The sequence below is a fragment of the Onychomys torridus genome, chromosome 18, assembly GCF_903995425.1.
Source record: "Onychomys torridus chromosome 18, mOncTor1.1, whole genome shotgun sequence".
Classification (NCBI taxonomy): Eukaryota; Metazoa; Chordata; class Mammalia; order Rodentia; family Cricetidae; genus Onychomys; species Onychomys torridus.
The window spans coordinates 61129010-61144486 of record NC_050460.1 but is presented as its reverse complement, the minus strand read 5'-3'; positions in this window follow the sequence as shown (position 1 = coordinate 61144486).

Sequence of the window (15477 nt, the reverse complement as noted above, 5' to 3'; positions counted from 1 at the left end):
AAGGCTCATCTGGAGACACTTCAGGAATGTCCCGCTAGGGGTGTTGATGACATGAATCTAGAGGAACAAGGGATCCACGGCCTCCATACCTCCATCTTATCTGTGACCAGATTCCATGTCTTGGATGGGAATTGGGGTACATCCTCTGAAACCAACAGCTCTTGATGCTACCATGGTGGTGGGCTCCCCTGCCTTTGAAATCCTCCCACTTTGAACACACACACACACACACACACAGACACACACACACACACACACACACACACTTTATCCTTTTTCTTTTATTGAAGTGGCAGTGTCTATATAAACATAAAATTCTGATTTCTTCCACCCCATGGAAAAACTAAATCGTGGCTGTTGTTACGTTTGAGGGGAGTGGGGGAAGTGATTGATTTTATCCCCCCAGACTCCTCCCACACATGATGAGTAGAGATAGGGCAGGATGGGGACAATCTATCACTCCTGCCCTCGGCCACCATGAGAAAGCCATCCAGGGACAGCTCTGCAGAGACCCAAATCCAAGGACAGCATCCCTGGGAAAGTAGACAATGAGTTCATAGAGGCCAAGGAAGGTTCCAGAGATGGAAAGAATCCTCGTAGTCCAGACCTCTTTTGAGGTTGGGGTGGAGGTGGCTTCAGATGGATTCTCTCATGAGGCTGATCTTTCCTTGATCCTGTGGAAAATGGGGGGCCTCCCCAATGCTTTTACTAGGCACATTCTCCTGCACCCCTCGGAGAGGCATAGGATACGTATGGGAGATAGTAATGGGCCATAAAACACACCAAGCAGAAAATTTCTTCTCCTTCAGCTTCACCTGAGTGTTGTGTCTATGTTACTAGAGAAGTGGAAACTCAGGGTAGAGAAAGGAGCCACGCCACCCAGCTCCCTCTTTAACCAAGACAAAGGGGTTCAGTGGGGGAAGTAGGCCCAGGGTCCTCTGCTGCCTGAGAACCAGGGCAGGCTTCTCATTGGGCACCTCTTTCTTGTTTCTCCTCTGGGAACAGTGGAAAGATAAGCATGGGATAAACTGGGACCTTTTGAGAATCATTAATTACACACAAGTGAAAGGGAAAGACAGATTTAATCTGCCTGGAATAAATTTTCCAGGGGAGAGATGAGGAACAAGCCTAGGTAACTCACTAGGAGCTTTTATGTGGAGTTCCTTCCCCTCTGGAACTCTGGATTCCCGGGTTCTCCACACCCTACATCCCAAGATTTTTAATGCAGGTTTGCCTTCCCATATTCCTGAACTGAAGAAAGGTTTGCCTTTCTCCAAGTCCCTGTACTATTAATGTTTGTTTGAATGGCATGACACTCCCTCTGAGCTCTTTCCAAACTTGCCTAAGCTAAATATAGTTCCCCTAGGTCTGGGAATTATCTGATGCTATGTACTCTGAAATTCCACTAGCTGTTTACATGCCTCACGACATAAGTCTAAGCCTAGCATTGCTGAGAACTCTCTGGCTGCCCCTGCCCCTGTCCTGGGGCTACTATTGCTGGCCTATAGGGTACATAAGTGGTGGCTTGTTGGAATTACACAGCTGGTGGGCTCGAATTGTCCTTGTCAGTGGCTGCTGGCTTCAGCACTCTGGCCAGCTCCTGGGACCATGGTAGGCGCTGAGATCTCAAAGACTCTTCTAGACCACTTCAGCCTCTGAACAGCTAAATCACTGAACTTTACAAACCACTTACATTGCCTTCTCTTTCAAACAACTTTCTAGAAGGCAGGCGTGATTGCAATCTGCCCAGCGCTCAAGACATTAATGGGGTTCTGAGACACTCTGTGGGCAGGAAAGATCCTGACAATTCCTTCTAACATTGATCTACAGAAGAGAGGAAGGAGGCTTGCCGGAAGGTTTGCTGGGGCCACAGCACTAGCTGGCCAGTGTGGCTGGTCCTCTGGCAGGCCAGGTGAAAGCATAAATGGTCATTCAAGATGTGCCAAGTGCAAGTCCTCATGTGACCTGGAATTTATATTGAAGAAATGGAACAGTAAAGGTGGACCCATCACATGGCAAAGGTGCCACCCCTGGCAAAAGGAATTGCTTTAGTATCTCATTCTTGTCTTAAAATTAAGGGACAAGGGGATGGAGAGATGGTTCAGAATGTGAATTGCTCCTGGCAAGGACCAGAGTTCGGTCCCTAGCACCCACATCAGAAGGCTCACAGTCCCCTGTAACTTCAGCTCCAGGGTATGTGACACTCTTTTGGCCTCCACTGGAACCTGCACATATGTGGCATACACCCAACTCATGCAAACACACACACACACACACACACACACACACAGATAATAAGAGATAAAATCTGCAAAAACAAAGAGATGGAATACATCTGAGCACAGGGGTGCTACTGGATTGACAGTGTTTGAGAGATCAGTCCTGGCATTCTCAATGGCTGTCTTAAATGTTTTCAGATTCATGAGTCTCTTGTTTTGAAATGTGCTGATAGGCACACAAGGTGACTGAATGAAACTAAATGATGACCTGAACTTCCTCTTTGCCTCTCTAGTGCCCCCTGAATTATGGAGAGCTCTAACAAACTGGACCACTAGGTGGTACAGTGCTCCAAAGGACAAATAGGGTCAGTTTTCATTCATGCCTGAGCTGGCTGTGTTTCAGCAATTCAAGGGAAAGAACACTATGTGTGCCTGTGTTTGTCCTATGCATTCCAGCCCAATGGGAGGAGATGCTGGAGCCAGATTCAGCCCTCCTCCACCGAGAAGGTCACAGGGCTGCACAACCCGGGGTGGGGCTGGTTGGGAATCTGGCAGATGCAGCCCCTCCATGCACAGACAGGGCTCCCATTATCACTAATGCCTGCGACGTGCTCAGGGAAGGCAGACTGATGTTTCAAAGCTTTATTTTCCATCTGCTGAATTGATTCTAATCTACAGGGCTGACTCTCCTTTTGGCTCCTAGGAGGCAAACTTTTTTTTAATCCTCAAATAATAAAACACGGGGATTGATTTTGCTAAGACAGCTATGCAAATGGCATGTTAAATATTCAACAGAAAGCAAATTAGCATCAACTCTAATGTGGTGAGGTGGGTCCCCCCTCCTCAATCTTTTTTTGTAGCTCAAGTGAGTTTCCTTGAGAAAAGGGTTTCAGGTGAGAAACCTCTTGCAACATGGCCATGCCCCCATGCTGTTGTCTACAGCCTGAGCATCTCTCTGGCTTTGGGGAAAATCACATCAAGAATCAGGACCAGTGAGATGGCTCAGCAGGTAAAAGCGCTTGCCTCCAAGCCAGATGAGCCGAGTTTGACCCTGCATCCCACATGGTGGAGAGAACTGACTCCCAAAGTTGTCTTCTGAACTCCACATGCATGAGGTGGCATGCATGTCTCCTCCCACACTTACACATACGCACATAATAAATAAATTGTGATAAAAATCTAAAAGAATGGTAACAGGCACATTGCTTTGGAAAATATTTTCTTAAATAAAGAAATGTGGGTAAGCAGTGTGATTTTGAGAGCTTTCTTGAGTGCTATGATGTATTTAGAGTATAATTATTTCTGCTCTGCTGATGGGATGATTGGCAGGAAACAGATAGGGGTAATAAGACACCTGGTTAGAAACCACAAAATACTTCAACTTTTGTTGTTAAGGACCTGACTAGATATTGCAGGCCAGCCTAGAACTTCCTTGTCTGGAGGTAAAACAAAAAAACAACACTATTTTAAAAGTAAAATTGAGAGGACTTCAAAGATATATTGGATGTTGTGGCAGTTCAAATAAAAATGATCCCCATAAGTCCATAGGGAGTGGCACTATTAGGAGGCATGGGCTTGTTGGAGTAGGTGTGGCTTTGTTGTAGGAAGTGCATCACTAGGGGGTGAACTTTGAGGTCTCAGAAGCTCAAACCAGGACTGGTGGCACACGGTCTCTTCCTGCTGCCTGCCGACCAAGATATAGAACTCTCAGCTCCTTCTCCAGCACCATGTCTACCTGCACGCTGCCATGCTTCTCACCATGACGATAATGGACTAAACCTCTGAAACTGTAAGCCAGCCCCAATTAAGTGTTTGTTTTTTTTTTTATAAGAGTTGCTGTGGTCATGGTGTCTCTTCAGAGCAATAGAAACCCTAACTAAGACAGATGTCCTATGAGAGACTCACTCTCACTTTTACTCCAGGGTAAAGAGAAAGAAGTGAGAAATATTTAGATAGAAGGATAGAGGTGGGAGAGACCGATAGAAACACAGGATAACTCGAGAGGGCCTGGATTCTTACCCACCAACCCCTTCTGTCTCTTCTAAAGGGCTTTTAAAAGGAATGCCAAGGAGCAGGGCAAAAGACTTCCCCTTGCTAGATCAAAGCATACCACACATCCAGGTGCAGACCCTTCCAAACACCTGGTAATCACGCATGTGGTCAAGCAGTCCTCTAATGTAGCTCTGCTGGGTAAAGCAAGCTCACATTTCACTAGGAAACCTTTGTGGGCCTCCACAATGTACATAGGTCAAAATACCTAAAATAGAAAAATGGAAGAATGGACTGGTGAACTGGCTCAGCAGTTAAGACAGGCTGGAGTTTGAGTCCCAGCACTGGTGTGGTGGCTCATAACCATCCATAACTTGAGTTCCAGGAGATCCAACAGGCATGCATGTGGTGCATACACAGACAGGCAGTCAAAACATTGATAAAGTAAAATAAATCTACAGAAAAAAAAAGACACAAAATCAAAACAGAAAACCAGGGTGATGGCTGGCACCTGTAATCCAGGCCCTTGGGAGGCTAAAGGAAGAGGATTATCCAGTGTGGACTAAAGTGAGACCTGGTCTCAACAAAACAAGTAAAACCCACAGAGTAAAGGAGATACTGAAGTTTCTTGGACTCCTGATGGCATGGCAATGCCATTCTTTTGAGACAGGAAAACAGTCCAAGGGGTTTTGGGGGGAATCCGCTGGCCACACTGGCCAGGGAAAAAGGTAGGCTATCTTCACTTTCCTCTCCTCCAAATCCAATCCCCCAGTGTCATTCCCAACTCTGAAACAGACTATCTGCTGTGGCCTCCTCTTCCTCTATGCCCCCATTCCCAGGAGGCTATGCAGATCCTGGTGCACACCCTGCTCTCCTCCCTCCTGTGACCCCCTCAGCTCCCTCCTTTCAGCCCATCTCCATTCCTAAGTGTCAGCTCTCAATACCTAGAAATACATTCTACCTGGAAACTGCAGTGGCCACACCTGGCAAGATCCCAGGAGCATTTCCAACCAGGCAACCCACAGCCACCACACTCTCCAAAGAACCAGAGAGGGCAACGGACATCAATGAATGGAACACCCACCCCATAAAGACAAGACCAGATATCAGCACCTAGAATTGCAATCATCCCAAACTCAGATGCCTAGATGCCAGTGTGAAAACAGAATCAATAACAGCCAGGACAAATATGTCCCCACTAGAGCCCAGCAACCCTACCACAGTGGGCCCTGAGAAATGCAAGGTAACTGAAGCATGAGACAAGGATTTCAAAGTAGACTTTATGAGCAGGAGCATCAGGAGCAAGCCTCAGCAACATAATACAAGAGGCAAAAGAGAGAATCTCAGGCATTGCTGACATGGTAGAAGAAATAGATACCTACGTCAAAGAAACTATTAAATCTTAAAAAAAAATCTAGACACAAAATATCCAGGAAATCTGGGACACTATGAAATGACCAAATCTATGAATAATAAGAAGAGAGGAAGAAGAAACCCAGGTCAAAGGCACAGAAAATACGTTCAACAAAATCATAGAAGAAAATGTCCCTCATTTAAAGAAGGAGGTGCCTATCAAGGTACAAGTAGCATACAGAACACCAAATAGCCTGGACCACAAAAAGAAATTCTCCACAGCAATAATGATCAAAACACTAAACATACAGAACAAAGGACACATTTTAAATGGGAAAAAGACCAAACAACATAGAAAGGCAGACCTATTAGAAGAGCAGCCGACTTTTCAATGGAGACTCTAAAAGCCAGAAGGGCCTGGACAGATGCTCTATGTACTCTGGAGAGAACACAGATGCCAGCCCAGATTACGATACTCAGCAAAACTTACAATAGATGGAGAAAGAAAAGCATTACATGATAAGACCAAATTCAGGCAGTATCTTCTACAAATCCAGCCCTACAGAAGGTGCTAGAAGAAAAGCTTCAACCTGAAGGTTTCGACCACACCCAAGAAGACATTATATATATAATATCAGGCCAGTAAATCAAAAAGGGGGACACGCATATTACAACAAAATAGGAATCGACACACATTGGTAATTCTCAACATCAGTGGTCTCAGTTCTCCAAAAGAAGACACAGACTTGCAGCATGGATGTGAAAACAGAATGCACTCTTCTGCTGCATCCAAGAAACACACCTTAGCATCAAGGATAGACATCATCTCAGGGTAAAAGGATGGAAAAAATATTCCAAGAAAATGAACCTGAGAAACAAGCTGGCATAGCAATTTTAATATCTGACATAGAGACTTCAAATCTAGTTCACATGGATAGAGAAGGATACTACATACTCATCAAAGGAAAAATCCACAAAGAGGATACTGCAATTCTTTTTTTTTAATTTATTTATTTATTGTGTATATAGTGTTCTGCCTGCATGTGTCCCTGTAGGTCTGAAGAAGGCACCAGATCTCATTACAAGTGGTTGTGAGCCACCATGTGGTTGCTGGGACTTGAACTAAGGACCTCTGGAAGAGCAGTCAATGCTCTTAATGGCTGAGCCATCTCTCCAGCCCACAATTCTTAACACACACTAGATGCAAGGGCACCCAAGTTCATAAAAGCAACACTACTGCAACTTACATCACACATTGATTCTCATACAGTGATAGTGTGTGGCTTCAATACTCCACTCTCACCAATAGACAGGCCATCCAGATGAAAACTAAACAGAGAAATGCTGGAGTTAACTGATGTCATCAAACAGATAGCTACAGAACATTTCACTCAACTGCAAAAGAATATACCTTCTTCTCTGCCCCTCATGGAACTTTCTCCAAAATTGACCACATACTTGGATGTAAAGCAAGTCTCAACATATAGAAGAAAATTGAAATAACACCTTGTGTTGCAGAATATTACTTTAATGATGAAAAATGTGTTACATTGTTTATGCTGCATTTGTTCAACAATATAAAGATGTGTTGATTGTTTTGCCTGCCTAAGGTACCTGATTGTTCTAATAAAGAGCTGAATGGCCAATAGCTAGGCAGTAGAGAGATAGGTGTATAGATGTAACCATCTTGTTAAATAAGAAACACAGCCAATTGCAGAGTTGAAAGCCATGAGGTCAGAGCAAGAGCTGAAAACCTTATCCTTCACTGCTTCTGCTGTCTTGCCTCTCCGCAAGAGACCTATTTCTGTGTGTCCTGTCTTTTATATAGACTTTCTGTTCTGCCTTCTCATTGGTTGCAAACCCAGCCACATGACCTCCTCGTCACTGCCTGTCTGTACAGACCTCCAGGTCTTCGATGGTTGTGTTGAGATTAAAGTCGTGTGTCGCCATGCTGGCTGTATCCTTGAACACACAGAGATCTGCCTAGCTCTGCCTCCCAAGTGCTGGGATTAAAGGTGTGCACCACCACTGCCCAGCTTCTGCTATGGCTTGCTCTGACCCCAAGGCAACTTTATTAACATACAAATAAAATCACGTTTTACAAATATAGTATCACCACATAGGTGGGGCTGGCAGGCAGAGAGAATAAGTAGGAGGAATCTAGAGAGAAGAGAGAACAGAGACAAAGAGAGAAAGACTACCAGGGCCAGGCAGCCACCAGGCAGCCAGACACAGAGTAGGACATACAGAATGAAAGGTAAAAAGCCCCGAGGCAAAACGCAGAGGGAGAGAAACAGGTTAAATTAAGTTATAAGAGCTAGAGGGACATGCATACGATAAGGCTGAGCATTCTTAACTAATAATAAGTCTCTGTGTCATGATTTGAGGGCAGGGGGCTGGCAGGCCAAGAAAGCCTGCTACAACCCTGCATCCTATCTGACCACCATGGATTAAAGGTGGATATCAACAGAGACAAGAGAACTTACAAACTCATGGACACTGAGCAACTGGCTTTGGAATAAAAAAAAGTGGATCAAGACAGACATTAAGAAAGAAATGAAAAATTTCCTAGAATTGAATGAAAATGAAAACACAGCAAACCCAAACTGATGGGACACAATGAAGGCAGTTCGAAGAGGCAAGTTCCTAGCACTAAGTGCACTCAGAAATGCTCACTGTTGCTGCATTTGTGTGACCCGTATGGGATTATGACCCACAGTTACAAAGCTGGGCCCGACAGTGCCATAGCCAAGCTCAGTCATGGGCAGTTCAGAAAGATGGCGTGAGGTCTGTTGTTCAAGTCATTACATCTTGGCTACATAGGAATCAAGAGAGTACCTGCTTTTTGAAGTCCAGTCAAAACTTTGTTGTTGTTGTTTAAAGACTTATTTTATTTTTCACTATGTAGATAGCTGTGTGTCAGTGTGGTAGGGTGTATGCATGTGACTGTCCATGGCAGGGGCCAGAAATGAACATTGAATCTCTTGGAGCTGGAGTTACAGACAGTTGGGATCCACCTGAAGCAGGTGCTGGGAACTGAACCCGGGTCCTCTGGAAGAGCAGCCTATACTCTCAGTTGCTGAGCCACATCTCCTGCCCTCCAGTTAGAACATTTAAGAATTCAGCTTTGTGCTGGTTTCAGCCTTGCTCTCTACGCTGAGGCCACCAGCCTAGCTTGCAGCAGGTTAATGGCTGGGAAATCTCACTATCACACCAAGGCTACCCTTCCTGTTACCCTCGCTTTCATAATTCTGTCTTCCTTTCCTTTTAGTTTACCCTAGGATGATAGAAGGTGTCCCCTGAAACCTTGGAACAAGGGTGTAGAAGAAGTAAAAGTTCTGAGAACGCCCATGCTTGGGGATGGGGTGTGGAGGGAAGGACAGACGACAAAGAAGCCTGGAGCACCCTGGGGCTAGATGGATGCATTTATTTGACTGTAAATAATAATTTCAGGTTATATGCATTTGGCAAAATTCATTAAGTTGTGACAGTATATTACGGCATGTCAATTACATTCCAGTGGGGCTTCAAAAATATAAAGAAAGGCATATATATAAAATCAAGCTTGTAAGTTACTCTCAATAGTGACGGAGGAAATACAAAATGGCACAGTCTCACTCCAGAGAAATCAGATGGTATTAGCACACAATTGAAAAATATGTTTAGTCTTTGGCCACTTTTAAGACTGTGAGCTGAGGGCCAAGACTTTAGCCCAGTGATGGCTCGCTGTCTACGTGTCCAGCCTGCATGAGGCCCTAGGTTCAGTTCCCAGTACAAAAGAAAAAGAGAGAGCATATGCAAATACACAGGACAGAAGCGCCAATGACCCCTGTACAAAACTATTCACCAGCACGCCATGTGTAAGAGCAAAAGAGCAAATTAATTAACTCTGTGAACGGCAACACAGCTGCTCAGCGAAGCTCTCTGCAGATTAAAAGAAACGGAGCTGCTCTCAGAAACACTGCTGTGGAGAGAGAGGCCCAGAGGGATGGCTCAGCAGTGTAGAGAGTAGACACTGCTCTTGCCAACGCCCGGAGTTCAGTTCCGAGCACCCACACCTGCCCCAGGGGACCCCACGCATTCTTCTAGACTCCACAGGCACCTACACGCTCACTGGCACACACTCACACCCAGACGTGCATAACTAAAAATAAAATAAATCTTAAAACAAAAACCCCACTGATGTAGCATTGTCTGCCAGGGGCATTACCCAGTGGCAATACAAAGTTATGGACTATTGAGTGTGTCCTGTCCCTGAAAATGCAGCCTAACTTGATCAGGGTAGTGGCTGCTTAGGGTGTATAAATGTGTGAATGTGTAAAACTGAACTGTGCGTTTGAGATCAGTGTGCTTTATATATAAGCTGCATCTCCGTGAATTTGTCCTCTCCTTAGACAGAAGGCAGTAGAGGAGTGAGAGGGACGGGTGAGGACATGCAGACAGCGGGCACGTGGCCTTTGAAAAGAAAGGACTGGCTAGCTGGAGTTTATGAAGGGACAAGGAAGAGTTTTTCTCTCTTCCCTCGCTCCCTCCATCCCTTCCTTCTCTATGGTAATTGGAAGACTTAAGCATGCCTAAATGCCAATGGCTGATGAGAAGATCAGTTAAAAAGTGAGATTGAGCTAGATATATGTGATGGTACACGTCTGGAATCCCAGTCCTTGGGAGACTAAGGCAGAATAATCATCAATCTAAGGCAAACCTGGGCTAGTTCTGGGCCAGCCTGGGCTACACAATGAGATTCTGGCTCCAAAACAAAACAAAGAGAGTGAGATGTTCACATGAGAGAGCAGAGGTACAATCATGAAGAAGCTCCCAGGGAAGCAGGGTGGGGTATGTGTGAGAGTCCAGGTCTGAACAGAGCCGTCCCTAGGTAAGGAGAGACATCCCCACTGTCCCGAGTGCAGAAGGGGAGGGTGGGGACAGACCCGGGAGACTCACAGGACTAGGAACACCAGACACAAGTGTCCCCTAGAAATGGGCGAGGACAGCATGGCACGAGGGAGGAGCAGAGTGGGGAGAAGTTCAGACAGAAACAGTCTTTCAGGAAGTAGGATGAACAGGAGAATGCCTAGGCTAGTGAGATACTGAGTACTTACTTTGAAGGTCACGTGACTTTCTTTAGGGTTCTGGGGAAGCAGGAAGATGGCTCCATATGAGCTTTGCCCAGTGGGCACCAGTAAGGGAGTGAACAGGCAAAGTCGTTGGCCAGAGTGTGGCCAGGGTGTCACTAAAGTGAGGTGAAGTGGCCTCAGGTGACTAGATAGGGCGGTAAGGACAGCAGAAGGCTGATTGGCTCGAGGTAAACAGGTGTGAAGGGTTGAGGGGCTGGAAGCTTCTGGGAGGCGGGAGGATGAGGCCAGGAAGGGGGCGCTCGGACTGCGGGTGCAGGACGTCTCCATAGGGCTGAGGAGAAATGTGGGTCCCTGCCACTCAGAGATTCAAGACTGTGTGAGCCATGTTCTTTTGAAGAACACTACCCAGTCACAGGTTCATGGAGTAATAATGTCTTATGTACAAATACGTGTATGTATATGTTATATTTATATATGTGTACAAGTGTATGTTTGTGTGTGTTTATGTATGTGTACATGTGTGTTTATGTATGTATGTACCTTGGTGTATTTATGTGTGCGCATGTGTATATTTGTACGAGGCATGGAGGACCTTGTGTTCATGGAGAAGCACTAAGGGAACATGGCATGTTAAACACACAGGGTTGTTCATCCAGCTGGGAGCAGATGGGATAAATATCCTGGTGACCTTTATACTGTCTGTGTGGGGGACACCTCACTGGAAAGACCCTCCCCAAACCCTCTGGCAAGCTTTCTTTAGTCACTCTATAGAACCCATCTTCATGGAACATGTCCCATGTACTTCACAAAGAGTTTCGATGCCGTCACGTCCAATCTTTATTTAGCTTACTTTGTACCTCCAGGAGAAGTATGTGTGCTTTATTGCACACACGGGACTGAGTTAATTATCACCAGGGAAGTTTTCACCAAATTTCAAATTCACCATCATCCTCTCCACTTAAAACCTCCCAAACAATGTACCTTCAATTACTTACAAAAATTTGGGGGCCATGTCACTTGGGAATGTCTTATCCACCTGTCACTTTTAAGGACTTGGCTCCGCCCTTTAAGCTGCTTTCTGGAGATTCTTGGTTAAACTGTAAGAACCATAACACCTGCCACTACTAAAGCCAAGGCTCATAGAATTAACCCTTACTCCCTTATCAATTATTTATCCTTCCTTCCTCCTCATCACCAACTGGAATTGTATACCCACAGGGTATTGGCAGTATAGAAATTAATTAATATCCTAATTCTGGGCAGCGACCTATGTACAAGAAATTATAGAGTTGATAAGGATGGGAAGGACACTTCTTAACTTACTGCTAATGATCCTACAGAGATCAGCGTGCCATTAATTTAAATGCAGGTTGGTTGTGTGTTCCACATGGGTAATACTTGGCAGGTAGCATTAGCATGTCATTCTATCCCCTTTCAAAATTTTTAAAAGATACCCCATGGGTATTACCAAAATTACACCTAATACTTCTGGATAGAGATTGCTTTTAATTCTTTTACAGGTGGATCTTCAAAAGGACAAGGAGTTTACGTCTTGTATACAAATTCCACATCCTCCACAAAGAAGATCGTACCTGCCCTTGCTCAGCAGTCTGAACTCGCTGTAATCAATCGGCTCTTATTGGATGTTTCTCACCATTGAATATTTCAACTGACTCCGCACATTGTGATCAAGCTGTTTCTCTTTTAGAAACTGCAAGACTTAAACCTAAGCCCACTACTTATTTCACGATTTTTCTCTCCCTTCAGATGTCTGTATGACAATGACGTCCTTTCTTCAAAACTCATATTCCTGCTGATTCTCAGGCTGCTTAAAAAAAAAAAAAAAAAAAAAAAAAAAAAAAAAAAAATCAGATGTGTGCCTTCACCTTCTTGTTCTTCTTTACACCACTGCCCTCTACTGGCAGAATTAATCCTCGCAGGTTACCATTCAGCATTAGATTTTTAACTCACACCTCAGAGTTTGGACGTTTAAAATATGTTTATGTAATGGTTGATACTTTTTCTAATATGATCGTTGCTTCTGCTCACAAGGGTGAAACAACCTCAGCTTCCATTAATCATTTATTATATACCTTCTCCTTTCTAGGATTCCCACTACAACTGGAAACCAATAATGGTCCTGCTTATAGTAGTAAACACTTCAATTTTGCAGTTTATGGGATATTAATAATATTACTGGAACCCCTTAAAACACACAGGATCAAAATATTCTGGATTGACACTGTAAAATACTTAAATGACAACTTTAAAAATATATAAAATATTTAATAATGTATACAGTATTATTTTTATATATACTATATATAACACATACAGTACTTACTATTAATATATACAGTATTTAATAGTATACATATGGTATACACTATATATATTAGGACTATATACATTTAGCCATGCTAACTTTACTTTTTTTCACTGTAAAGGATAATGCTTCTTCTGCTTCCCCAAAACATTTTACCCTAAAGGAAACACAGCATAAAGTATACATTAAATGGAAAGATCTAGAAACTAATTGGTGGGAAGGGCCTATGGTGATATTTTGTTGTATTCTAATAAAGCTTGCCTGAAGCTCAGAGGACAGAGCTAGCCACAGAGGTCAGGCAGTGGTGGCACACATCTTTAATCCTAGCACTTTGGAGGTACTACAAAGATAGAGATCCATCTGGACCTCTGTAAATTCAAGGCCACCCTAGACTACACGAGATTAATTCAGTCTAAAAGAAACAGAGCCAAGCAGTGGTGGCACACACCTTTAATCCCAGCACTTGAGATCTCATGCCTTTGCTACCAGTATTTGGGAAACACACATGCCATTAATCCCAAGACTAGGAAGGTGGAGACAGGAAGTGAAATGGCAGGGTGGAGAAAGGCATATAATGTATGAGGAGACAGGAACTCCAGCCTTTTTGGCTGAGGACTCAGAGGCATTCAGTCTGAAGATTCGTGGAGACAGGATCAGCTGAGGAGTTGATGAAGTGAGAAGTGGCTATGGCTTGTTTCCTCTGATCTTTCAGCATTTATTCCAATATCTGGCTCTGGGTTTTTATTATAAGACCATTTAAGATTTGTGCAACAAGGTCCAAATGTTCTTCTAACACCGGAGTGAAGATACACTTATGTCTTTCCGGAAAATGAATTAAGAAGTCTGAGACTGCTCCTGATCTAATAAATCCAACCAGGACAGTATCCCAGAGGCTACAAATGAAGCACCTGAAGATAGATAATAAACCCATCAAAAGGAGACACCCCAAGAGAAAGAAGACGCTGGTGACTTGGGAAGACAACAAGGACACATTACTGCTGACCCCCAAAATGCTGCTGCTATGTTTACTGACTATATCACATGTCAGTTCTTAGCTTCCCGATGCAGAGTCCAAATTCCTTTTGTCTGAGGGGGTAAAAGGCACGCCTGTAATAGAAGACTCTAGGATGTTGCTAAAAAAGCTTGTTTTTAGGCTTTTTATTGCCAGTCCCAGGAATGGTTACTGAACCACAAGAGGGGTCTCAAAGATGGCCTTCATGGTTAGTAAAACTACCAACATTACGGCAAAATATTAGCAGAAGTCAACCAAGAGATGGGTGATTTGAGAACCACAGTTTACAAAACAGAGCTGCTGCAGATTGTTAGTTGCTCAACCATAATTTGGTTGTCAACAGTTTCCCGGCCTGCTTTGCTTTACTGGGTCAGATTTTTCTCATGTGATCAATGGTCAAATTAATGATTTGCATAAAGAGATAAACAGAAGCTCTCAAGTGACCTTTGACTGTCAAAGGTCATGGCTAACATGGCTTTCCCCTTTCCTTGGTCCTTTGCTTGCTACACTCTTATAATTATTATGTCATGCTTTCCTGTATTTGTTAGACTAGCCATGCAGGCAATGTGTTCAACACTGGCTTCTATTACAGCCACATTTTTCTCTTTAAAAAATAAAAATGGAGGAGATGTAGGAGGCATGGAGGTTCTTGTGTTCAAGGTAAGCCCCAAGGGAACCTGGAATGTTAAACACACAAGCTTGTGCCTTTAAAGGAAGGGATGAATAGCCTATTATCCACCCAGAAGTCTGGGAGCACATGGGATTAATAACCAGGTGAACTTTGAACTCTCTGGGTGGCTAAGACTACACAGGATCCCCCCACCCAGACCCTTAGCATAGCCTTGTTTTTCTCAGTCAATCTGTAGAGCCCATCTTTATGGAATGTTAGTGCATGTACTTTACAAAGAGTTTCAATGTGGTCATGTCCCGATCTTTATTGAGCTTATGTTGTTCTTTATTGTAAGCTTTATTGTGGACACAGGATTGAGTTGTCACCAGGGAAGTTTTCACCAAATTGTGCTGTGCTTAACCATGCCTAAAACAAACCACTCAGGGTCAGACTTCTGAAGTTTGAACCAACACTGGCTACTTAGTCATGTTGAACCAAACTACCTTCTTCCCTTCTGTGGATCATCACTCTGCTGGCCATTGTGGTCACAGAGACCCTGGATATATTTATGTGTGTGTGTGTGTGTGTGTGTGTGTGTGTGTGTATACATGAATGTATTTGAGTGTAGAAGTATATATTTATGTATGTATATGTGCATGTTTATTTGTATGTACATTTGTATATTTAGATGTATACATGTGCATAGTTATGCGTGTGTGCATGTGTATATGTGTGTATATGTGTATATTTGTGTGTGTATGTCCCTCTGATAGGTTTTCATGTAGCCCAGGCTAGACTCAAATTCCCTATAGTATCACAGAATGATGAGAACCTCTGAACCTCTCTCTTCTACCTTCTAAATTCTGGGGTAACAGACATGCCCTGCCAACCTG